General features: G+C 39.9%; 16 non-coding genes across 16 annotated transcripts; all 16 read right to left on the bottom strand.

Moving 5' to 3' along the window:
- Positions 1-246: 246 nt before the first annotated feature.
- On the bottom strand, positions 247-319 carry TRNAY-GUA (transfer RNA tyrosine (anticodon GUA)). The gene has a single exon. It is a non-coding gene; the product is annotated as a tRNA-Tyr (tRNA).
- Positions 320-397: 78 nt separating this feature from the next.
- Positions 398-470, bottom strand: TRNAF-GAA (transfer RNA phenylalanine (anticodon GAA)). The gene has a single exon. It is a non-coding gene; the product is annotated as a tRNA-Phe (tRNA).
- Positions 471-999: 529 nt separating this feature from the next.
- Positions 1000-1072, bottom strand: TRNAF-GAA (transfer RNA phenylalanine (anticodon GAA)). Its single transcript has one exon. It is a non-coding gene; the product is annotated as a tRNA-Phe (tRNA).
- A 1113-nt stretch (positions 1073-2185) lies between these two features.
- On the bottom strand, positions 2186-2258 carry TRNAF-GAA (transfer RNA phenylalanine (anticodon GAA)). Its single transcript has one exon. It is a non-coding gene; the product is annotated as a tRNA-Phe (tRNA).
- Positions 2259-2336: 78 nt separating this feature from the next.
- Positions 2337-2409, bottom strand: TRNAC-GCA (transfer RNA cysteine (anticodon GCA)). Its single transcript has one exon. It is a non-coding gene; the product is annotated as a tRNA-Cys (tRNA).
- Positions 2410-2766: 357 nt separating this feature from the next.
- Positions 2767-2839, bottom strand: TRNAF-GAA (transfer RNA phenylalanine (anticodon GAA)). The gene has a single exon. It is a non-coding gene; the product is annotated as a tRNA-Phe (tRNA).
- Positions 2840-2917: 78 nt separating this feature from the next.
- Positions 2918-2990, bottom strand: TRNAF-GAA (transfer RNA phenylalanine (anticodon GAA)). The gene has a single exon. It is a non-coding gene; the product is annotated as a tRNA-Phe (tRNA).
- A 13329-nt stretch (positions 2991-16319) lies between these two features.
- TRNAF-GAA (transfer RNA phenylalanine (anticodon GAA)) lies at positions 16320-16392 on the bottom strand. The gene has a single exon. It is a non-coding gene; the product is annotated as a tRNA-Phe (tRNA).
- A 229-nt stretch (positions 16393-16621) lies between these two features.
- Positions 16622-16694, bottom strand: TRNAF-GAA (transfer RNA phenylalanine (anticodon GAA)). The gene has a single exon. It is a non-coding gene; the product is annotated as a tRNA-Phe (tRNA).
- A 984-nt stretch (positions 16695-17678) lies between these two features.
- TRNAF-GAA (transfer RNA phenylalanine (anticodon GAA)) lies at positions 17679-17751 on the bottom strand. The gene has a single exon. It is a non-coding gene; the product is annotated as a tRNA-Phe (tRNA).
- Positions 17752-18131: 380 nt separating this feature from the next.
- Positions 18132-18204, bottom strand: TRNAF-GAA (transfer RNA phenylalanine (anticodon GAA)). Its single transcript has one exon. It is a non-coding gene; the product is annotated as a tRNA-Phe (tRNA).
- A 984-nt stretch (positions 18205-19188) lies between these two features.
- Positions 19189-19261, bottom strand: TRNAF-GAA (transfer RNA phenylalanine (anticodon GAA)). Its single transcript has one exon. It is a non-coding gene; the product is annotated as a tRNA-Phe (tRNA).
- Positions 19262-19641: 380 nt separating this feature from the next.
- Positions 19642-19714, bottom strand: TRNAF-GAA (transfer RNA phenylalanine (anticodon GAA)). The gene has a single exon. It is a non-coding gene; the product is annotated as a tRNA-Phe (tRNA).
- A 2020-nt stretch (positions 19715-21734) lies between these two features.
- Positions 21735-21807, bottom strand: TRNAF-GAA (transfer RNA phenylalanine (anticodon GAA)). Its single transcript has one exon. It is a non-coding gene; the product is annotated as a tRNA-Phe (tRNA).
- Positions 21808-22185: 378 nt separating this feature from the next.
- Positions 22186-22258, bottom strand: TRNAF-GAA (transfer RNA phenylalanine (anticodon GAA)). Its single transcript has one exon. It is a non-coding gene; the product is annotated as a tRNA-Phe (tRNA).
- Positions 22259-22336: 78 nt separating this feature from the next.
- TRNAF-GAA (transfer RNA phenylalanine (anticodon GAA)) lies at positions 22337-22409 on the bottom strand. The gene has a single exon. It is a non-coding gene; the product is annotated as a tRNA-Phe (tRNA).
- Positions 22410-23328: the final 919 nt, after the last annotated feature.

Here is a 23328-nt window from a genome sequence, read left to right as displayed (position 1 = left end):
AACTGATCTATTTCGGCTCTTTTTCATGTAACCTGGGAAACGTTCCTTAAGAAAACAGTTTACTTTAATGCACACGACCCAAAGAGCTTTCATAATGCCGAAACTCGGGATCGAACCAGGGACCTTTAGATCTTCAGCCTAACGCTCTCCCAACTGAGCTATTTCGGCTCTTTTTCACGCAACCAGGGAAACTTTCCTTAGGAAAACAGTTTACTTTAATGCACACGACCCAAAGAGCTTTCATATTGCCGAAACTCGGGATCGAACCAGGGACCTTTAGATCTACAGTCTAACGCTCTCCCAACTGAGCTATTTCGGCTCCTTTTAATGCAAACAGGGAATTTTTCCTGAAGAAAATAATTTACTTTAAGATACACGACCCAAAAAGCTCTCGTGTTGCCGAAACCCGGCATCGAACCAGGGACCTTTAGATCTTCAGTCTAACGCTCTCCCAACTGAGCTATTTCGGCTCATATTCAAGAAGCTAGGAATTTTTCCTGAAGAAAATAATTTACTTTAAGCTACACGACCCAAAGAGCTTTCATATTGCCGAAACTCGGGATCGAACCAGGGACCTTTAGATCTTCAGTCTAACGCTCTCCCAACTGAGCTATTTCGGCTCTTTTTCACGCAACCAGGGAAACTTTACTTGGGAAAACAGTTTTCTTTAAGATACACGATCCAAAAACCTCTCTTGTTGCCGAAAGCGCGATCGAACCAGGGACCTTTAGATCTTCAGTCTAACGCTCTCCCAAATGACCTACTTCGGCTCTCTTTCATGCAACAAGGGAAATTTTCCTGAAGCAAATAATTTACTTTAAGCTACACGACCCAAAGAGCTTTCATATTGCCGAAACTCGGGATCGAACCAGGGACCTTTAGATCTTCAGTCTAACGCTCTCCCAACTGAGCTATTTCGGCTCCATTTAATGTAAACAGGGAATTTTTCCTGAAAAAAATAATTTACTTTAAGATACACGACCCAAAAAGCTCTTGTGTTGCCGAAACCCGGGATCGAACCAGGGACCTTTAGATCTTCAGTCTAACGCTCTCCCAACTGAGCTATTTCGGCTCATATTCAAGAAGCTAGGGAATTTTTCCTGAAGAACATAATTTACTTTAAGCTACACGACCCAAAGAGCTTTCATATTGCCGAAACTCGGGATCGAACCAGGGACCTTTAGATCTTCAGTCTAACGCTCTCCCAACTGAGCTATTTCGGCTCATATTCATGCAACCAGGGAAATTTTCCTGAAGCAAATAATTTACATTAAGACACACGATCCAAAAACCTCTCCTGTTGCCGAAACCCGGGATCGAACCAGGGACCTTTAGATCTTCAGTCTAACGCTCTCCCAAATGACCTACTTCGGCTCTCTTTCATGCAACAAGGGAAATTTTCCTGAAGCAAATAATTTACTTTAAGCTACACGACCCAAAGAGCTTTCATATTGCCGAAACTCGGGATCGAGTCTAACGCTCTCCCAACTGAGCTATTTCGGCTCATATTCATGCAACCAGGGAAATTTTCCTGAAACAAATAATTTACATTAAGACACACGATCCAAAAACCTCTCCTGTTGCCGAAACCCGGGATCGAACAAGGGAACTTTATATCTTCAGTCAAACGCTCTCCCAATTGAGCTATTTCGGCTCTTTTTCATGTAACCTGGGAAACGTTCCTTAGGAAAACAGTTTACTTTAATGCAAACGACCCAAAAAGCTTTCATATTGCCGAAACCCGGCATCGAACCAGGGACCTTTAGATCTTCAGTCTAACGCTCTCCCAACTGATCTATTTCGGCTCTTTTTCATGTAACCTGGGAAACGTTCCTTAAGAAAACAGTTTACTTTAATGCACACGACCCAAAGAGCTTTCATATTGCCGAAACTCGGGATCGAACCAGGGACCTTTAGATCTTCAGCCTAACGCTCTCCCAACTGAGCTATTTCGGCTCTTTTTCACGCAACCAGGGAAACTTTCCTTAGGAAAACAGTGTACTTTAATGCACACGACCCAAAGAGCTTTCATATTGCCGAAACTCGGGATCGAACCAGGGACCTTTAGATCTTCAGTCTCACGCTCTCCCAACTGAGCTATTTCGGCTCCATTTAATGCAAACAGGGAATTTTTCCTGAAGAAAATAATTTACTTTAAGATACACGACCCAAAAAGCTCTCGTGTTGCCGAAACCCGGGATCGAACCAGGGACCTTTAGATCTTCAGTCTAACGCTCTCCCAACTGAGCTATTTCGGCTCATATTCAAGAAGCTAGGGAATTTTTCCTGAAGAACATAATTTACTTTAAGCTACACGACCCAAAGAGCTTTCATATTGCCGAAACTCGGGATCGAACCAGGGACCTTTAGATCTGCAGTCTAACGCTCTCCCAACTGAGCTATTTCGGCTCTTTTACACGCAACCAGGGAAACTTTACTTGGGAAAACAGTTTTCTTTAAGATACACGATCCAAAAACCTCTCTTGTTGCCGAAAGCGGGATCGAACCAGGGACCTTTAGATCTTCAGTCTAACGCTCTCCCAAATGACCTACTTCGGCTCTCTTTCATGCAACAAGGGATATTTTCCTGAAGCAAATAATTTACTTTAAGCTACACGACCCAAAGAGCTTTCATATTGCCGAAACTCGGGATCGAGTCTAACGCTCTCCCAACTGAGCTATTTCGGCTCATATTCATGCAACCAGGGAAATTTTCCTGCAGCAAATAATATATTTTAAGATACACGATCCAAAAACCTCTCCTGTTGCCGAAACCCGGGATCGAACCAGGGACCTTTAGATCTTCAGTCTAACGCTCTCCCAACTGAGCTATTTCGGCTCTTTATCATGTGACCAGGGAAACGTTCCTTAGGAAAACAGTTTACTTTAATGCACACGACCCAAAAAGCTTTCATATTGCCGAAACCCGGCATCGAACCAGGGACCTTTAGATCTTCAGTCTAACGCTCTCCCAACTGAGCTATTTCGGCTCATATTCAAGAAGCTAGGGAATTTTTCCTGAAGCAAATAATTTACTTTAAGCTACACGACCCAAAGAGCTTTCAGAGAGTAGGGGTGACGGTATAAACCCAAAAATTTTACCCCCCTTCTTTCCCCCCTTTCAGGGGGGGTAACATTTTTTGGTTTATACCTTCACCCTTTAGGGGGGGATTGGAGGGGGATTGATGACGTCACATGATGGTGTTGGGGGGAGGTGGGGGGATTGATGACGTCACGTGATGTTGTTGGCGGGAAATTTGAATTGTTGAGTCACCTGGTGGTGGTTTTCTTGATGACGTCACGGCTAATTTTTTTTATGACGTCACTTGGATGATACCTGTAGGGATAGGCTTATGCTTTTGTAGGCTTATGCTATATTAGATCCTGAAAAACATAGGCTTATGCTAGGTTATTCTAGGCTTATTATTATTACGAATCGAATTTTAGTCAAAAACTTTTAATGAACACAATCAATTCCAATTAATTCGCGAATGTACGCGTCGTTATTAAGCAAATGTAGAATAAATTATATAATTGTAGCTTACGCGTCAAGTTTTTGTCACGAACCAAGTTTTAAAAATCTTCTAAAATGCTCGAAGGAACTATACACGCTGGTAGGAAATTTTTACACGGTCGTAATCATTGTGAGAAATAGTACCACGACATTATATTTTTGATATATATCATTCATGCGTTTTACAATAGCTTCGTACATGCATTTAATAACTTCGGCTTGATCATTTAAAAGCTTGAAGTGAAATCTCATAAAACCAAATTTCTCGTTCAGTTTCCCTGCTTCGGCCTTTGTTAGAGTGAAGACGCTACCATCCTCGAATACTATAGCCCCCTCCATAACGGTTATTTTTATTTTCAAGTTTAGGTAACGATAATTACCCCAGTCGCCAGTTTCCATAGCTGAATATATCTCCGTCCACTCCTCCATAAATTCCTTCAAAACGTCTTCCGAGATTGCTAGAATTGTTCCGTCCTTCTTTGTCAAAAGTAAGCTAGGCACGTATCAAGTTACCCCGAAAACGGCATAACATTCATTACTTAGTCAAACACGGGCTTTCACGCGGTAATCTCTGATCTTGGTGGGCATTCTTACGGCAGGTCTTTACGGGTTAAAAGCTGAGGACTGAATGATCTTTATCGCGAGATTTTCTTGAGTGCGGGGTTGGTAATTAGCCTGAGGATATATTGACTGGTGCTATTCTTTTTTTATTGCCCTTTATTGGCCAGGTGGTTGAGGACCATAAAAGGGGGCGTGGCTAAACCAGTTGTATTGTTATCAATGGAATCTGAGTGATTTATGTCCCACACAAACGTGTTAAGACATTCCATCGGCTTTTTATTTATACGTAATATTTATACGTACCATCGTTCAGACTGGTCTATGGCCATAAAAAGGGACAGAACTTGAACAAAAGAATTTATCCCCATCCGTTTTTATTTTTACTATAAAGACGTGTTTTAATGGGTTTAGGGGTATGGTCGAATCAGTTGTGTTGTTATGAATGGAATCTATTTTCGGATTTATTGCTTTGTTAGTTGGTGACTCTTCCTACCACGAAACATTTAATTGTTTCCAGGTGTTTGCCCCGAAGGCCTTATCCTGACAAGTCTCAACATGTTATGTCTTTGATGCGTTACCCGAAATTAAAGTAATATTTTTAAAATACCAAAATGCAAATTCAACTAGAAATACAGTTACGAGGATGAAAGTAACGGCCACTCTTTTCCCTGGCTTTGAAAGAGCTTCGCGAATTAACGTCTGCTAAGTAACAGCGTCCATTTTAATCTAACTTTTTATCCCCTTATTTGGGGTATAAATAGCGTCTGATTTGGTACGGACCTCATTAGATTGGTAGACACCGCCAGGATAAGATGAATCGAGAAATTACCCGTCTAGAAACGTTTGGTGCATTTGCGAGTACGTTTGTAAAACCGTCAGAACTAGCCCGTCATGGGTTTTACTATTTAAGTTCGGGAACCGACGCTGTTAAATGCCATTTTTGTGACTTAACGCTACGCGGATGGGAACCTAACGATAATGTTTTCGAAGAGCATCAGAAATTCAAGGCAGACTGTCCATTACTTCAAGGATTACCAACAAATAACATGCCTATATTCATCCAAAACCCATTGACTAAAGACATGCCACCAAACAGAAAGTACAGAGATGTCCCTCAAGAAGAGTGGGAGAAAGAAAAAGTCATTCCGCCAACTCAACCCATACCAACAACACTTACTCCGAATGACGATATTGTACTAAGAATTAAACGTGTTGATCTCGAGAAAGCTATAATTGAAATGTTTATTCAAGAACTTTTGCGACATGAAAGTTAGATCCAATTGTTGTAATATATTCCATACCTTATTACGTTTCTAAATTATAAAAGAACCAATCAGAAAACTTGAAATGTAACTCGAAATAAATATAATTTTTTCCTTAATTTGTTCTTTGTAATACTATTATACCTACTACAGTCTTGACAAAACCTTTTCAGTTGTGATAGTGTAGGGTGTTACTTAGCTTTTCTCAACACATTTCGTGTTAAAAGTAAAACGTTTTTGAACATTTACATTGCATTGTACACACACGAAACGCGTCATTTAAAATTTCTAAAATCCCATAGGAATACATGTGAAATTGAATAATCCACCGACACGAAATCAGTCATGTACGTGGCAATTGACTGACACGAAAAGCGTCATTTGAAAAAAAAACATTTCAAATGTTTAAAGCATTGAAATAAATTCTAACTAAATTTATGCAAATCATTCCTATTTTCAGTCTTGAGAGTTCCTCAAAATTATTTATGGCTTTTAGGGATGGGGGGGAATGACCTCGGGTCCCTGAGATGCATGGGAATTTATTTTTCTTTAATTGAAACACCCCACAGGTTGGTTTATGACCTTGAAAAGGGGGGGAACTTGAACAATAGCATCTATTCCCTTTGTCCTTTTGGGTCATTCCAAGAGATCTATGGCCATAAAAGGGGGCTGAACTTGAACAAAATAATTTATTTTGTCAATTCTTTAATTGGACCCGACACCAGGTGCTTTAGTACCTTAAAAGGGGGCGTGGTCGAAACAATTGTATTGTTATCAATTGCATTTATATTTAGAGTTTTTCATGACTAGCCCAAACGTGTTAAGACATGTTTATGACATTGAGGAGTATCTATTTTTTTTTCTAATTGTATCACGAAAGTATAAAAGGGCGGATCACTCTAGGCTACTCATCAGTATACTTCTGACCGCTGTCGATGCAAGCCAAGAAATCTTCTGATCCCAAACAAAACTTGCGAGTTTTTCCGTGCCCATATCATAGTGCTTTAGTATTTTTAACTTAGTTTTTATACGTGTTTTAGTATTTTAAATTTTTTTATAAGTATTTTACAAGTGTTTTAGTACTTTAACTTAGTTTTTACAAGTGTTTTAGTATTTTTATAAGTATTTTCAATTTTTTAAAAGTATTTTCAATTTTTTATAAGTATTTTCATTTTTTTATAAGTACTTTCAATTTTTTATAAGTACTCTCAATTTTTTATAAGTACTCTCAATTTTTTATAAGTACTCTCAATTTTTTATAAGTACTTTCAATTTAGTTTTTTATAAGTACATTACTGTTTTATTGTTTTAGCATTAGTATTTTAGTATTTTATTGTTTTAGTATTTTAGTATATTTTTGTGTTTTAGTATTATTGTTTAAGGTTATTCAGATTTATTATTAGTATTTTGAGGTATTTGTATTTTTAAATTATCGCAATAGCCAACTCTAATGTAGAAATTGAACTCCCTATTGAAGATGATAGTTTTTTAGTCGACTTTCCAGACTCGTTAGAAATAGCCTTTTTAAATGCTGATGACACGTTCTTGGCAAACTATGCGACCCCTCGGTCTATGTTTAACATTACCCCGCAGTCTGGGGCCAACAATAACCCTTCTCCTCCTTTATCGCCTCTGGAAGAGGCGTTTCAAAACGACGATGTTTCTTTCTTAGACGGTTATTGTACTCCCCCCATATGTCCATCTCAACATGAGTCAATGGATGAAGGGGAAGGACAGGTAGGGGTGGGGTTCTTACTCCTCCACCTCCACCCCATCTCCGCTAGTTGCACCACCAGGTGTAAACGGGATTTCTAGCGGGGTAGTGTCCTTCCCCAATTTTATTCTTGATGGATGGGAAATGGAAGTACAGTTTAACAATAATATCGTCGAATCTGTAAGCGACTTCCTAGAATACGTTTTGGACGATTGTTTACCCGATGACATGATTGCAATTTCGATGACAAGCATTAATAATCCAGGCATTCAAACCGCAGACTTTAGTTTTAGAAGAAGGGATCAAATAGATATTGGATTGATACTAGAAGTAGTGGCTGATAAAGCCTATAATTCTGAAGGGGGATCCAAGTTTTTTCTCGGTCCTATAGGAATAACCATACAGCGTGTGAGATTGCCCCAAGGCGCCTACCGATGCAAGGCTATTGGAATCTGTAGCTTCGAGACTTTTGCCAGGGAGAAGAAATGCATTATACAAATTAAAAATAACGATCAGCTATGCCTCCCACGTGCTCTAATTTTGGCTAAAATGCACAGGGATCATACAATGCATCCCCTTGACAAAAGCCTCGAGGCAGATTTCAAAGCCCTATGTCGCCCTGATATTAGGAAAAAGGCAGGAGAGAGGCTTAGGAAGATGGCGGAGGAATTAGCCGTGGCAGCGGAAATACCATTGGACGCATGCGCGGGGGCGGGTGATCTACCTAGATTTCAAGCGTATTTGTCTGATTACCAAATTATAGTTTTTACTGTTAGAGCAAACGTCCCCTACCGTATTTTCGGGAAACCAGATTTTATTCGCGGTGCCGATGGTAATCCAAAGCCGCGGCTATACCTTTTTAACTATCAAAATCATTTTGACGTCATCACCAAACCTAGCCCTCTCTTCCATTTTCATTATTTCTGCGAGAGGTGCCTGGAGGGGTATAACCATTTAACCTTGCACGCCTGTAACAAGTATTGTTATTCCTGTCAAAGGGCCGAAGATTGCGAGGGGGTGGAAATAAGATGCGGGACCTGTCATCGCGACTTTAGGGGGCAAGAATGCTTTGACGCCCAAAAGGCTAGTGGAAGCAAAACCCTATCAGTCTGTCAAAGGGTTTTTAATTGCCCCCGTTGCGCAAAAACAATAGATATGGGGAAACGCAAGTCACCTCACAACTGCGGGGAAGTCTATTGCGTCATCTGTAATAAATTCAACCCACACCCCCACTATTGTTTCATGCAGGTTACCGACTCTAAAGCCCACCCTGCGGCTAAAAAAGCTAAGACCCATCCTTCGGTTACTATCTTTTATGATCTCGAATGTGTTCAAAATACCCCAGATCCTTCAAACCCTAATGCTTTCCTACACACTCCTATCTTATGTATTACTCAAAAAATCTGTGATCAATGCATTCTCGAAAAATCTGATCAATTTACTTGCGCCACCTAAGCCCCCGAGAACGGGTGTTTCTCGGGAATGATCCTGTTCTGGATTTTTAAATTATCTTCAACAATTCCACAATTCTCCCAAAATAACGGTTATAGCCCATAATGCGAAGGGGTACGATTTACAATTTCTGTACAAAGCCATGTTAGCCATCAAAGCATGGCGCCCTCAAGTGATAATGACGGGAACGAAGATTATGCAAATTCGATATGAGAATTTGACATTTATAGATAGTTTAAATTTCATCCCATCCCCCTTATCTAGCTTTGTATCCACTTTTGGCTTAGACCCTAATTTAAATAAGGGACATTTCCCGCACTTGCTCTTCCCGAACACGTGTTTGATCCAAAAGATCCTACGAGTACAAATTATGTCTTGAGGGAAAGCATGCCTCTTTTAGGATCTTACGCGCCAGACAGGCTAACCGAAAAACAACGTTCGGTTTTAATTTCATGGTACAACGATCAAGTTGAAGCCAAAAAAGGTTTCAACTATGTTGAAGAGTTGATACATTATTGCCGTTTGGAAGTTAGGATTTTAAGAGAGGGGTGCTTAAAGTACAGGGAGATTTTTGAGAAGATTGCGGACGTTAACCCTTTTAACACTGCCGTGACAATTTCCGGGCTTTGCAACGCCGTTTTCAGGAAGGACCACCTAGCGCCAAATTCAATTGGAATTGTTCCACCTCACGGCTATAGAATGAAAGACCCTCAATCTAAAGTAGCCATCGAGTGGCTGAGGTGGGAAGCCCATAAGCCCGGGGTCATAATTAAGTCGGCTTTTAACGGTTTCGAACCTAAAATTTTGAACATTAAAGTCGACGGGCTTCTAGTAGACGATCTTGGCGCAGATCAAAAGTTCGTCTACCAATTCCAAGGTTGTTTTTGGCACGGGTGCAGAGCCTGTTTCCCGGTTAACAGAGACCTTGTTTTGCACGGTGACGTCACCCAAACTTTACACTCCCGCTATACTGATACTTTGAACTGTAATAAGAGGCTTAGGGAGCTGGGGTATAAGGTAATGTACGCGTCGTTATTTAAGCAAATGTTGAATAAATTATAAAATTGTAGCTTACGCGTCAAGTTTCTGTCACGAAGTAAGATACAAAAATCTTCGAAACTGCTCAAAGGAACTATACACGCTGTTAGGAAATTTTTTACACGGTGATAATCATTGTAGGACGTATTACTGCGATTTATAAAAAAATTCTGATATATATCATTCATGCGTTTTGCAATAGCTTCGTACATGCATTTAATAACTTCGGCTTGATCATTTAAAAGGTTGAAGTGAAATTTCATAAAACTAAATTTCTCGTTCAGTTTCCCTGCTTCGGCCTTTGTTAGAGTGAAGACGCTACCATCCTCGAATACTATAGCCCCCTCCATAACGGTTATTTTTATTTTCAAGTTTAGGTAACGATAATTACCCCAGTCGCCAGTTTCCATAGCTGAATATATCTCCGTCCACTCCTCCATAAATTCCTTCAAAACGTCTTCCGAGATTGCTAGAATTGTTCCGTCCTTCTTTGTCAAAAGTAAGCTAGGCACGTATCAAGTTACCCCGAAAACGGCATAACATTCATTACTTAGTCAAACACGGGCTTTCACGCGGTAATCTCTGATCTTGGTGGGCATTCTTACGGCAGGTCTTTACGGGTTAAAAGCTGAGGACTGAATGATCTTTATCGCGAGATTTTCTTGAGTGCGGGGTTGGTAATTAGCCTGAGGATATATTGACTGGTGCTATTCTTTTTTTATTGCCCTTTATTGGCCAGGTGGTTGAGGACCATAAAAGGGGGCGTGGCTAAACCAGTTGTATTGTTATCAATGGAATCTGAGTGATTTATGTCCCACACAAACGTGTTAAGACATTCCATCGGCTTTTTATTTATACGTAATATTTATACGTACCATCGTTCAGACTGGTCTATGGCCATAAAAAGGGACAGAACTTGAACAAAAGAATTTATCCCCATCCGTTTTTATTTTTACTATAAAGACGTGTTTTAATGGGTTTAGGGGCATGGTCGAATCAGTTGTATTGTTATGAATGGAATATATTTTCGGATTTACTGCTTTGTTAGTTGGCGACTCTTCCGACCACGAAACATTTAATTGTTTCCCGGTGTTTGCCCCGAAGGCAATATCCTGACAAGTCTCAACATGTTTAAGATATTTTTTGTTGTGTTACCCGAAATTAAAGTAATAAGCTTATGGTAGGTTTATTCTATGGTAGATCGTGAAAGATAGGCTTATGCTAGGTTTTTCTATGGTAGTTCCTAGTAGGTTTATACTATATTAGAGCTTGAAACATGGACTTTTGCTAGGTTTATTCTTGGTAAATGCTGAAAAATATAGTCTTATGCTAGGTTATTCTATGGTAGATCCTGGTAGGTTTATACTATACTAGTTCTTGAACCACAGGCTTATGCTAAGTTATTCTATGATAGATCCTGAAACACTGGCTTATGCTAGGTTATTCTAGTTGTATAGGCGGAAGAATCAGAAATTGTATTAGGTTTAGAACATTTAATGAGCAAGAAAGATTTTTCATAGAAATATTACTACAGTTTTTTTCATACGAATACTACTAAAATACCCATGAATATTGAATAAAATACTGGCATTTATATAATACTACCTTAAAAACACCAATTTTACCATGCACAAGTGGCTTATTTGAAACTAATACCGATTTTCTATACGAATAATACTAAATTACACGTGATTTATATAAAATACATGCAAAAGTTATAGCTGATTACTACTAAAATACACATGAATATTGAATAAAATACTGGCATTTATATAATACAACCTAAAAAACACCAATTTTAACCTGCACAAGTGGCTTATTAGAAACTAATACTGAACTTATTACAAACAATACTAAATTACACGTGATTTATATTAACTACATGCAAAAGTTATGGCTGACTACTACTAAAATACAGATGAATATTGAATAAAATACTGGCATTTATATAATACTACCTTAAAAAACACCAATTTTACCCTGCACAAGTGGCTTATTAGAAACTAATACTGAATTTTATATGAATAATACTAATTTACACGTGATTTATATAAAATACATGCAAAAGTTATAGCTGATTACAACTAAAATACACATGAATATTGAATAAAATACTGGCATTTATATAATACTACCTTAAAAAACACCAATTTTACCATGCACAAGTGGGTTATTAGAAATTAATACTGAATTTCATACGAATAATACTAAAGTACACATGAATATCGACTAAAGTACAAACATTGTTATGATGCAAAGTGAAACATACCCTTTTTTTATGAAGCAAAAGTTGAACTATGATGCTTCCACAATTCTATTTCATCTCGAAAGTCACTGCCGTACCTGATTTAAATCTCTGGTGAATCATCTGTCCTTTTGTAACACGGGCACAAGTCCTTAATCCGGTATTTAAACTCACCGCACAGTGTACAAAAGTTTCGCTCGTCAAGAAGATGTCTTCGCTCTTTATGGGTCGACATACGGATAAGGTTTTTAGATTGAACTAAAACACAACGTCTGAATTGCGCACAGTCACGTGATGTGCAGAAATAATTTAATTGGCCGCAGTCAGGCACGTCTTTTAAAGTCCCAGCACAATGAGGGCAGTGTAGATGAGCCGTACGTGGCATGGGGGGCATACCATAGTTTTTTGAGGTTTTCATGAACATTTTCGGCCATACCGAAAGAGATGTGGTCAGATGAATGAAATATACCGGAATATTACTTATTACGCTAAAAAACTTACCGATCTTTTAGTCGATATTCATGTGTACTTTAGTATTATTCGTATGAAATTCAGTATTAATTTCTAATACCACTTGTGCATGGTAAAATTGGTGTTTTTTAAGGTAGTATTATATAAATGCCAGTATTTTATTCAATATTCATGTGTATTTTAGTAGTAATCAGCTATAACTTTTGCATGCAGTTTATATAAATCACGTGTAATTTAGTATTATTCGTATGAAATTTAGTATTAGTTTCTAATAAGCCACTTGTGCAGGGTAAAATTGGTGTTTTTTAAGGTAGTATTATATAAATGCCAGTATTTTATTCAATATTCATCTGTATTTTAGTAGTAGTCAGCTATAACTTTTGCATGTAGTTTATATAAATCACGTGTAATTTAGTATTGTTTGTAATAAGTTCAGTTTTAGTTTCTAATAAGCCACTTGTGCAGGGTAAAATTGGTGTTTTTTAGGTAGTATTATATAAATGCCAGTATTTTATTCAATATTCATGTGTATTTTAGTAGTAATCAGCTATAACTTTTGCATGTATTTTATATAAATCACGTGTAATTAAGTATTATTCGTATAGAAAATCGGTATTAGTTTCTAATAAGCCACTTGTGCATGGTAAAATTGTTTGTAAGGTAGTATTATATAAATGCCAGTATTTTATTCAATATTCATGGGTATTTTAGTAGTATTCGTATGAAAAAAACTGTAGTAATATTTCTATGAAAAATCTTTCTTGCTGATTAAATGTTCTAAACCTAATACAATTTCTGATTCTTCCGCCTATACAACTAGAATAACCTAGCATAAGCCAGTGTTTCAGGATCTATCATAGAATAACTTAGCATAAGCCTGTAGTTCAAGAACTAGTATAGTATAAACCTAACAGGATCTACCATAGAATAACCTAGCATAAGACTATACTTTTCAGCATTTACCAAGAATAAACCTAGCAAAAGTCCATGTTTCAAGCTCTAATTTAGTATAAACCTACTAGCAACTACCATAGAATAACCTAGCATAAGCCTATCTTTCACGATCTACCATAGAATAAACCTACCATAAGCTTATTACTTTAATTTCTGGTAACGCAACAAAAAATATCTTAAACATGTTGAGACTTGTCAGGATGGTTTGGTCCCGATTCGCCGCTATTCATTTCGCCGCCGCGCCAATTCGCCTCCAAAAAAGTCTCAGTTCGCCGCCCATCCATTTCGCCGCCACTTCATTTCGGAGCCGTCGCATTTCGCCGCTTTTTTGTGATTATTGTTCGGGCCTCTTTTTACTTTATACTAGGCCTAATTAAATAGACTTTAATTTTTTAAGAAGTAGGGAATAAGAATATCGTGCTTGATATCGCGTCTCAAATGGCTTCTCAAACTAGGGTTGAGTTGATTGAGACATCGCGAGCAGGGTATTCACAATCTGGAGACGAAGAAGCAGCTGCAGTTCGTGAAGCCGCCACGGTTTCATACAACAGTATTAAATCAACTATTTACCGTGAAAAACGCAAAATTATTTTCGGGACTGATACCGTGCTTCGAAAGGTCTGCGATGCAAATACATTGTTCATGGATGGTACTTTCAAATCCGTTCCCGAGTTATTTAGCCAACTATATACCATCCACTGCGATATAAATGGCGTGATGTTTCCCTGTTTATTTGCGCTTCTTCCGGATAAAAAGTCAAGCACGTACGTTAAAATGTTTGATTTAATCGAAGCTAAAACATCACTACTCTAACATTCGCCCCGAAGAAGTTTCAACTGGATTTTGAAATTTCTATACTGAACGCTATTTCTGTGAAATTTCCAACTGCTTCAAGGATAGGCTGCTTTTTCCATTACACTCAAGCTTTGGTTTTACATTTATGTCAAAATAAAGTTTTTTTATGAATATGGCATATTAGAAAATCTCATCTTAATAAGTCGGCGAAATGAATCCCGTTTGGCGGCGAAATGAAAAGCGGCGAATCGGAACTTCTTGGCGGCGAAATGAAAAGCGGCGAATCGGGACCGGACCGTCAGGATATTGCCTTCGGGGCAAACACCGGGAAACAATTAAATGTTTCGTGGTCGGAAGAATCGCCAACTAACAAAGCAATAAATCCGAAAATAGATTCCATTCCTAACAATACAACTGATTCGACCATGCCCCTAAACCCATTAAAACACGTCTTTATAGTAAAAATAAAAACGGATGGGGATAAATTCTTTTGTTCAAGTTCTGTCCCTTTTACGATGTTACGTATAAATATTACGTATAAATAAAAAGCCGATGGAATGTCTTAACACGTTTGTGTGAGACATAAATCACTCAGATTCCATTGATAACAATACAACTGGTTTAGCCACGCCCCCTTTTATGGTCCTCAACCACCTGGCCAATAAAGGGCAATAAAAAAGAAAAGCACCAGTCAATATATCCTCAGGCTAATTACCAACCCCGCACTCAAGAAAATCTCGCGATAAAGATCATTCAGTCCTCAGCTTTTAACCCGTAAAGACCTGCCGTAAGAATGCCCACCAAGATCAGAGATTACCGCGTGAACGCCCGTGTTAGACTAAGTAATGAATGTTATGCCGTTTTCGGGGTAACTGGATACGTGCCAAGCTTACTTTTGACAAAGAAGGACGGAACAATTCTAGCAATCTCGGAAGACGTTTTGAACGAATTTATGGAGGAGTGGACGGAGATATATTCAGCTATGGAAACTGGCGACTGGGGTAATTATCGTTACCTAAACTTGAATATAAAAATAACCGTTATGGAGGGGGCTATAGTATTCGAGGATGGTAGCGTCTTCACTCTAACAAAGGCCGAAGCAGGGAAACTGAACGAGAAATTTAGTTTTATGAAAATTCACTTCAACCTTTTGAATGATCAAGCCGAAGTTATTAAATGCATGTACGAAGCTATTGCAAAACGCATGAATGATATATATCAGAATTTTTTTATAAATCGCAGTAATACGTCCTACAATGATTATCACCGTGTAAAAAATTTCCTAACAGCGTGTATAGTTCCTTTGAGCAGTTTCGAAGATTTTTGTATCTTACTTCGTGACAGAAACTTGACGCGTAAGCTACAATTTTATAATTTATTCAACATTTGCTTAAATAACGACGCGAACATTCGCGAATTAATTAATTGGAATTGATTGTGTTCATTAAAAGTTTTTGACTAAAAAACCGATTCGTAATAATAATAAGCCTAGAATAACCTAGCATAAACCTATCCTGCAGGATCTGATATGCCATATACCAACCAGGATCTACAACAGCATAAGAATACAATAGCATAAGCCCTTCCCTACAGGTACCAGCCACGTGACGTCATAAAAAAAATTAGCCGTGACGTCATCAAGAAAACCACCACCAGGTGGCTAAACAATTCAAATTTCCAATCTGATGGTAATAATAATAAGCCTAGAATAACCTTGCATAAGCCTATCCCTACAGGTATCAGCCACGTGACGTCATCAAAAATTAGCCGTGACGTCATCAAGAAAACCACCACCAGGTGCCGCAACAATTCAAATTTCCCGCCAAAACCATCACGTGACGTCATCAATTTCCTCCCCCCAAACACCACGTGACATCATCAACTCCCCCCTCCCATCCCCTAAAGGGTGAAGGTATAAACCAAAAAATTTTACCCCCCCCCTGAAAGGGGGGAAAGAAGGGGGGTAAAATATTAGGGTTAATACCGTCACCCCTACTCTCTGCTTTCTTATTGCCGAAACTCAGGATCGAACCAGGGACCTTTAGATCTTCAGTCTAACGCTCTCCCAACTGAACTATTTCGGCTCTTGTTCATGCAAACAGGGAAACTTTACTGAAGCAAATAATTTACTTAAAGATACACGACCCAAAAAGCACTCGTGTTGCCGGAACCCGGGATCGAACCAGGGACCTTTAGATCTTCAGTCTAACGCTCTCCCAACTGAACTATTTCGGCTCTTGTTCATGCAAACAGGGAAACTTTACTGAAGCAAATAATTTACTTAAAGATACACGACCCAAAAAGCACTCGTGTTGCCGGAACCCGGGATCGAACCAGGGACCTTTAGATCTTCAGTCTAACGCTCTCCCAACTGAGCTATTTTGGCTCTCCCTAATGCAAACAGGGAATTTTTCCTGAAGAAAATAATTTACTTTAAGATACACGACCCAAAAAGCTCTCGTGTTGCCGAAACCCGGGATCGAACCAGGGACCTTTAGATCTTCAGTCTAACGCTTTCCCAACTGAGCTATTTCAGCTCTCTTTCACGCAAACAGGAAAACTTTACTGAAGCAAATAGTTTACGTTAAGATACACGACCAAAAAAGCACTCTTGTTGCCGAAACCCGGGATCGAACCAGGGACCTTCAGATCTTCAGTCTAACGCTCTCCCAACTGAGCTATTTCGGCTCTCCCTAATGCAAACAGGGAATTTTTCCCGAAGAAAATAATTTACTTTAAGATACACGACCCAAAAAGCTCTCGTGTTGCCGAAACCCGGGATCGAACCAGGGACCTTTAGATCTTCAGTCTAACGCTTTCCCAACTGAGCTATTTCAGCTCTCTTTCATGTAACCAGGGAAACATTCCTTTAGAAAACAATTTACTTTAATGCACACGACCCAAAATGATTTCATATTGCCGAAACCCGGGATCGAACCAGAGACCTTTAGATCTTCAGTCTAACGCTCTCCTAACTGAGCTATTTCGGCTCTCCTTTATGCAACCAGGGAGATTTTCCTGAAGCAAATACTTTACTTTAAGATACACGATACAAAAACCTCTCTTGTTGCCGAAACCCGGGATCGAACCAGGGACCTTTAGATCTTCAGTCTAAGGCTCTCCTAACTGAGCTATTTCGGATCTCATTCATGCAACAAGGGAAAATTTCCTGAAGCAAATAATTTACTTTAAGCTACACGACCCAAAGAGCTTTCATATTGCCGAAACTCGGGATCGAACCAGGGTTCTTTAGATCTTCAGTCTTACGCTCTCCCAACTGAGCTATTTCGGCTCATATTCAAGCAGCTAGGGAATTTTTCCTGAAGCAAATAATTTACTTTAAGATACACGATCCAAAAACCTCTCTTGTTGCCGAAACCCGGGATCGAACCAGGGACCTTTAGATCTTCAGTCTAACGCTTTCCTAACTGAGGTATTTCGGTTCTCTTTCATGCATCAAGGGAAATTTTCCTGAAGCAAATACTTTACTTTAAGATACACGATCCAAAAAAGCTTTCATATTGCCGAAACCCGGCATCGAACCAGGGACCTTTGATCTTCAGTCTAACGCTCTCCCAACTGATCTATATCGGCTCTCTTTCATGCAACCAGGGAAACTTTTCAGAAGCAAATAATTTACTTTAAGATACACGATCCAAAAAGCTTTCATATTGCCGAAACCCGGGATCGAACCAGGGACCTTTAGATCTTCAGTCTAACGCTCTCCCAACTGAACTATTTCGGCTCTTGTTCATGCAAACAGGGAAACTTTACTGAAGCAAATAATTTACTTAAAGATACACGACCCAAAAAGCACTCGTGTTGCCTGAACCCGGGATCGAACCAGGGACCTTTAGATCTTCAGTCTAACGCTCTCCCAACTGAGCTATTTTGGCTCTCCCTAATGCAAACAGGGAATTTTTCCTGAAGAAAATAATTTACTTTAAGATACACGACCCAAAAAGCTCTCGTGTTGCCGAAACCCGGGATCGAACCAGGGACCTTTAGATCTTCAGTCTAACGCTTTCCCAACTGAGCTATTTCAGCTCTCTTTCACGCAAACAGGAAAACTTTACTGAAGCAAATAGTTTACGTTAAGATACACGACCAAAAAAGCACTCTTGTTGCCGAAACCCGGGATCGAACCAGGGACCTTCAGATCTTCAGTCTAACGCTCTCCCAACTGAGCTATTTCGGCTCTCCCTAATGCAAACAGGGAATTTTTCCCGAAGAAAATAATTTACTTTAAGATACACGACCCAAAAAGCTCTCGTGTTGCCGAAACCCGGGATCGAACCAGGGACCTTTAGATCTTCAGTCTAACGCTTTCCCAACTGAGCTATTTCAGCTCTCTTTCATGTAACCAGGGAAACATTCCTTTAGAAAACAATTTACTTTAATGCACACGACCCAAAATGATTTCATATTGCCGAAACCCGGGATCGAACCAGAGACCTTTAGATCTTCAGTCTAACGCTCTCCTAACTGAGCTATTTCGGCTCTCCTTTATGCAACCAGGGAGATTTTCCTGAAGCAAATACTTTACTTTAAGATACACGATACAAAAACCTCTCTTGTTGCCGAAACCCGGGATCGAACCAGGGACCTTTAGATCTTCAGTCTAAGGCTCTCCTAACTGAGCTATTTCGGATCTCATTCATGCAACAAGGGAAAATTTCCTGAAGCAAATAATTTACTTTAAGCTACACGACCCAAAGAGCTTTCATATTGCCGAAACTCGGGATCGAACCAGGGTTCTTTAGATCTTCAGTCTTACGCTCTCCCAACTGAGCTATTTCGGCTCATATTCAAGCAGCTAGGGAATTTTTCCTGAAGCAAATAATTTACTTTAAGATACACGATCCAAAAACCTCTCTTGTTGCCGAAACCCGGGATCGAACCAGGGACCTTTAGATCTTCAGTCTAACGCTTTCCTAACTGAGGTATTTCGGTTCTCTTTCATGCATCAAGGGAAATTTTCCTGAAGCAAATACTTTACTTTAAGATACACGATCCAAAAAAGCTTTCATATTGCCGAAACCCGGCATCGAACCAGGGACCTTTGATCTTCAGTCTAACGCTCTCCCAACTGATCTATATCGGCTCTCTTTCATGCAACCAGGGAAACTTTTCAGAAGCAAATAATTTACTTTAAGATACACGATCCAAAAAGCTTTCATATTGCCGAAACCCGGGATCGAACCAGGGACCTTTAGATCTTCAGTCTAACGCTCTCCCAACTGAACTATTTCGGCTCTTGTTCATGCAAACAGGGAAACTTTACTGAAGCAAATAATTTACTTAAAGATACACGACCCAAAAAGCACTCGTGTTGCCTGAACCCGGGATCGAACCAGGGACCTTTAGATCTTCAGTCTAACGCTCTCCCAACTGAGCTATTTTGGCTCTCCCTAATGCAAACAGGGAATTTTTCCTGAAGAAAATAATTTACTTTAAGATACACGACCCAAAAAGCTCTCGTGTTGCCAAAACCCGGGATCGAACCAGGGACCTTTAGATCTTCAGTCTAACGCTTTCCCAACTGAGCTATTTCAGCTCTCTTTCACGCAAACAGGAAAACTTTACTGAAGCAAATAGTTTACGCTAAGATACACGACCAAAAAAGCACTCTTGTTGCCGAAACCCGGGATCGAACCAGGGACCTTCAGATCTTCAGTCTAACGCTCTCCCAACTGAGCTATTTCGGCTCTCCCTAATGCAAACAGGGAATTTTTCCCGAAGAAAATAATTTACTTTAAGATACACGACCCAAAAAGCTCTCGTGTTGCCGAAACCCGGGATCGAACCAGGGACCTTTAGATCTTCAGTCTAACGCTTTCCCAACTGAGCTATTTCAGCTCTCTTTCATGTAACCAGGGAAACATTCCTTTAGAAAACAATTTACTTTAATGCACACGACCCAAAATGATTTCATATTGCCGAAACCCGGGATCGAACCAGAGACCTTTAGATCTTCAGTCTAACGCTCTCCTAACTGAGCTATTTCGGCTCTCCTTTATGCAACCAGGGAGATTTTCCTGAAGCAAATACTTTACTTTAAGATACACGATACAAAAACCTCTCTTGTTGCCGAAACCCGGGATCGAACCAGGGACCTTTAGATCTTCAGTCTAAGGCTCTCCTAACTGAGCTATTTCGGATCTCATTCATGCAACAAGGGAAATTTTCCTGAAGCAAATAATTTACTTTAAGCTACACGACCCAAAGAGCTTTCATATTGCCGAGACTCGGGATCGAACCAGGGTTCTTTAGATCTTCAGTCTTACGCTCTCCCAACTGAGCTATTTCGGCTCATATTCAAGCAGCTAGGGAATTTTTCCTGAAGCAAATAATTTACTTTAAGATACACGATCCAAAAACCTCTCTTGTTGCCGAAACCCGGGATCGAACCAAGGACCTTTAGATCTTCAGTCTAACGCTTTCCTAACTGAGGTATTTCGGTTCTCTTTCATGCATCAAGGGAAATTTTCCTGAAGCAAATACTTAACTTTAAGATACACGATCCAAATAAGCTTTCATATTGCCGAAACCCGGCATCGAACCAGGGACCTTTGATCTTCAGTCTAACGCTCTCCCAACTGATCTATATCGGCTCTCTTTCATGCAACCAGGGAAACTTTTCAGAAGCAAATAATTTACTTTAAGATACACGATCCAAAAAGCTTTCATATTGCCGAAACCCGGGATCGAACCAGGGACCTTGAGATCTTCAGTCTAACACTCTCCCTACTGAGCTATTTCGGCTCTTTTTCACGCAACCAGGGAAACTTTGCTTAGGAAAACAGTTTACTTCAATGTATACGGCCCAAAAGCCTTTCTTGTTGCCGAAACCCGGGATCGAACCATACACCTTTAGATCTTCAGCCTTACGCTCTCCCAACTGAGCTATTTCGGCTCTCGTTCATGCAAACAGGGACAATTTACTGAAGCAAATAGTTTACATTAAGCTAGATTCCCACTCGACGGAAAACACGACAGAAACCCGGCAAAAAGGGGTTTGACCGAAAAAATTTTACGCCGAGCCCGACGGAATTTCCGTTCAGTCGGGCGTAAGTTGTGTTCTATTTTTTCGATCGTGTTCGGCGTTACGCCGGGGTCTCAGCCAATGAAATTATCCCAATGAAAACGTCATAAATTTCAAGAGCGCACGCATACGCGAGATCGATTGATAGCCGCCATTTTTTGTGGTTGACCAAGGCTTATCGGAAACATACCACCATGAAAGAAAAATTAAATTAAAAAGAGATAAGATGTTATCAAGGAAGACTTTACTGAGGAGGTTAGAAAATATCCCTTCTTGTACGATCTAAAAAGCGACAAGGGGGCAAAGATACCAATTAAGAGTGTGAAATAGATGCTGTAGAAACAACTCAAATTTGTCACGTGACCCAAAAATATCTACCGCCAAACTGAAAATTCAGTCTTAATGTGAACGGTCTACCGCCGGACGCCGGCGTAAGTTAAAATTTCTACCGTTGGCTGTGTGATTTCCGTCGGTTTTTTTCGGTCGAGTGGGAATCTAGCTTAAAGATACACGACCAAAAAAGCACTCGTGTTGCCGAAACCCGGGCTCGAACCAGGGATCTTTAGCACTTCAGTCTAACGCTCTCCCAACTGAGCTATTTCGGCTCTATTTCATGCAACCAGGGAAACTTTCCTGAAGGAACTAATTTACTTTAAGATACACGACCCAAGAAGCACTCGTTTTGCCGAAACCCGGGATCGAACCAGGGACCTTTAGATCTTCAGTCTAACGCTCTCCCAACTGAGCTATTTCGGCTCTTTTTCACGCAACCAGGGAAACTTTCCTTAGGAAAATAGTTTACATTAATGTACACGACCCATAATGCTTTCGTGTTGCCGAAACCCGGGATCGAACCAGGGTACTTTAGATCTTCAGTCTAACGCTCTCCCTACTGAGCTATTTCAGCTCTCTTTCATGTAACTAGGGAAATATTCCTTATGAAAACAGTTTACTTTAATACACGAGCCAAAAAGATTTCATATTGCCGAAACCCGTGATCGAACCAGGGACCTTTAGGTCTTCAGCCTAACGCTCTCCCAACTTAGCTATTTCGACTGTCGTTCATGCAAACAGGGAAAATTTACTGAAGCAAATAATTTACTTAAAGATACACGACCCAAAAACCACTCGTGTTGCCGAAACCCGGGATCGAACCAGGGACCTTTAGATCTTCAGTCTAACGCTCTCCCAACTGAACTATTTCGGCTCTTGTTCATGCAAACAGGGAAACTTTACTGAAGCAAATAATTTACTTAAAGATACACAACCCAAAAAGCACTCGTGTTGCCGGAACCCGGGATCGAACCAGGGACCTTTAGATCTTCAGTCTAACGCTCTCCCAACTGAGCTATTTTGGCTCTCCCTAACGCAAACAGGGAATTTTTCCTGAAGAAAATAATTTACTTTAAGATACACGACCCAAAAAGCTCTCGTGTTGCCGAAACCCGGGATCGAACCAGGGACCTTTAGATCTTCAGTCTAACGCTTTCCCAACTGAGCTTTTTCAGCTCTCTTTGACGCAAACAGGAAAACTTTACTGAAGCAAATAGTTTACATTAAGATACACGACCAAAAAAGCACTCTTGTTGCTAAAACCCGGGATCGAACCAGGGACCTTTAGATCTTCAGTCTAACGCTCTCCCAACTGGGCTATTTCGGCTCTCCCTAATGCAAACAGGGAATTTTTCCTGAAGAAAATAATTTACTTTAAGATACATGACCCAAAAAGCTCTCGTGTTGCCGAAACCCGGGATCGAACCAGGGACCTTTAGATCTTCAGTCTAACGCTTTCCCAACTGAGCTATTTCAGCTCTCTTTCATGTAACCAGGGAAACATTCCTTTGGAAAACAATTTACTTTAATGCACACGACCCAAAATGATTTCATATTGCCGAAACCCGGGATCGAACCAGGGACCTTTAGATCTTCAGTCTAACGCTCTCCTAAATGAGCTATTTCGGCTCTCCTTTATGCATCCAGGGAGATTTTCCTGAAGCAAATACTTTACTTTAAGATACACGATACAAAAACCTCTCTTGTTGCCGAAACCCGGGATCGAACCAGGGACCTTTAGATCTTCAGTCTAAGGCTCTCCTAACTGAGCTATTTCGGATCTCATTCATGCAACAAGGGAAATTTTCCTGAAGCAAATAATTTACTTTAAGCTACACGACCCAAAGAGCTTTCATATTGCCGAAACTCGGGATCGAACCAGGGTTCTTTAGATCTTCAGTCTTACGCTCTCCCAACTGAGCTATTTCGGCTCGTATTCAAGCA

This window comes from Phalangium opilio, unplaced genomic scaffold (genome assembly GCF_054372755.1).
Source record: "Phalangium opilio isolate 3A_F unplaced genomic scaffold, DU_Popi_V2 ptg000038l_1, whole genome shotgun sequence".
Taxonomy (NCBI): Eukaryota; Metazoa; Arthropoda; class Arachnida; order Opiliones; family Phalangiidae; genus Phalangium; species Phalangium opilio.
This window is presented reverse-complemented; position numbering and strand designations above follow the sequence as displayed.